We start from the raw sequence: 2,262 nt of genomic DNA on the forward strand, positions 1-2,262 counted from the left end.
TGCTCGCCCCCTTTCTTGCATCACGCTGGTGTTCGACGGGCCCGCGCCTGGGAGCTGTCCCATCCTTAATGGTGCTGAACCCGCGGCGAGAAGAGAACCATCGAGTCGAACGGATTTCAAAAGCACAGAGACAACGGCCTCATCAACCACCTCTCTCCGGTTTCGCTGCTCCTGTCGACCCAAAGGCATGACAACAGCCGTTTTGGGGTGAATTAAAGCACGGTTATGTCGTTAAAATATGTGGATTACCCGCTTGTAAAGAGGATGCTCCGTGTGAGAGAAAATGACGGTAGGAGGCTAGGCTCTGGGGAAGCGAAGCCCAGGGCATGTTCGTGACATCTCTAAATGATCTTGTAGGCTTTTGTTGTGGTAATAGCCTCAACCTTCTCAGACAGCGTTGAATTRACAGGCGACGAACGCAAACTACCGTGGAAACTATATTAGCCTGCAGCCGAGGACATAACCTTTAAAGCATCCATCAGGATAGAGTATAGAGAAAGGACGATTTAAACAGGGCTCGACTGGTCAACGGGGTACGGGTGGGGGGTGGCGGTTATATCAAGGACCACTGGCCACATAGCGACTGTTATTACATGTAATGGGACATTGTTGGTAGAAGGCCCGTAAAGAAACAACGCTGTTGGATTAATGGAACATGACAGGTTACAACACGGGACTGATAAAGGGCAACGGGAGAGTAGGCGAGACAAGAATGAAAAGATCGCAATAGTATAGTCTTGTCCCAAGATTCGGTTTGTGATGCCACTGGAATGAAATGGGAAGATGCTCAGCTATGTGCTCATTTTCTCTAAGGTATATGAGAACTGTAAGTCTATTTGTTTGATATATAGTCAGGGTTTTCCTGTAACCTGAGCAATTACTTAGTTACAGGCATAAGCAAGCTCCCAGGCTAGTGCACGACAGGGTATCTGACAAGGCTGAGAAATGATGTGTGGTGGAGCGCGCACACCAACTCATTCGATGTCTTCAGGCTGATTCGATTTTAGAATTCAGAGCTAAATTGAAAATAGCTGTTGAGAGAAAGAATGTCATTCAACCCAACTGGAAAAGACACAACAGAGGAGACTCCTCTTTCGGGTCCTCGACGAAATAACAGTAAGCGTTTCCTTTTCTCTTCATGTGCTCTGCATGTTTCTGAATAGAAACCTACACCTGTATCCTCCTATAGAAACAGACACATGTTGTTGTCTCTCGGGGTGTTGTGTGGTGCTGGGATTGTTGAGCCGGAGACCGATGCTGCTCCGCCGCCAGGGCATGTCCAAAGGCCGCTGTTGCGTTTTTGTTCAGTGACCTGAAGGTTTTCTTACTCAGACCGCCGGTCCCGGCTCCGCCACCGGCGATCATCCCCATGAACGAACAATATACGGACAGCAATGGGTCCGGCACCGGCATTGATGTTGCAATCGACAACAGCAACTCTGCAGCGAGTGCACCTCCACCAGTGGCGGATGGTTTTGCTGCCCCTGGCCCGCCGACAGGAGAGCCTCATTCTCCGGGACAAACGAGCCTAAAGCGACAGAGGAATGGCAGCATGCTACGGGACAGACTGGACCCCTGGACTACGGCAGCTCCGAGGAGGACTGCTCCAAAGCGAAGTGTGAGGAGAGATTCTCCCTGAACAGTCGCACAGACAGTGGTGTTAGGACTCCCCAGTGCAGGATATGTTTCCAAGGTCCAGAACAGGTGAGTGGCCTTACAGGTAGACAATAGACGATAGACATATAGGTCGACCTATAGTCAGACATTGACTGTATATGACTAATTGTTGCTAACAAGGATGTTTTTCAAAGTGTTTCAAAAACAATGGAGCTGTCCATGGAGCTGAAGGGCTGAAAAATTCTTTCTCTCTCTCTCGCTCTCTCTTTCTTTCTCCCTCTCTCTCAACACTGTGCATGTTGTGGATCCCAAGCACGCAGGAGCAATTATATGCTTGAGAACAGAATAATGATTTTCTAACTTACTCACTTCTCATGGCCATGTAAAAGGTAGGAGTACTAGAATTTCACAGAGCAGCCCTGTCTTAGACAGAAGAGATAGGAACAGAACATGACAGAGCAGCCCTGTCTTAGACAGAAGAGATAGGAACAGAACATGACAGAGCAGCCCTGTCTTAGACAGAAGAGATAGGAACAGAACATGACAGAGCAGCCCTGTCTTAGACAGAAGAGATAGGAACAGAACATGACAGAGCAGCCCTGTCTTAGACAGAAGAGATAGGAACAGAACATCGACAGAGCAGCC

At 48.6% G+C, this 2,262-nt stretch overlaps 1 pseudogene; it reads left to right on the forward strand.

The window, feature by feature from the left end:
* The first annotated feature begins 655 nt into the window (after positions 1 to 655).
* Positions 656 to 1,704, forward strand: LOC139026966 (E3 ubiquitin-protein ligase MARCHF4 pseudogene; annotated as a pseudogene).
* Positions 1,705 to 2,262: the final 558 nt, after the last annotated feature.

This window comes from Salvelinus sp. IW2-2015, unplaced genomic scaffold, assembly GCF_002910315.2.
Source record: "Salvelinus sp. IW2-2015 unplaced genomic scaffold, ASM291031v2 Un_scaffold6534, whole genome shotgun sequence".
Taxonomy (NCBI): domain Eukaryota; kingdom Metazoa; phylum Chordata; class Actinopteri; order Salmoniformes; family Salmonidae; genus Salvelinus; species Salvelinus sp. IW2-2015.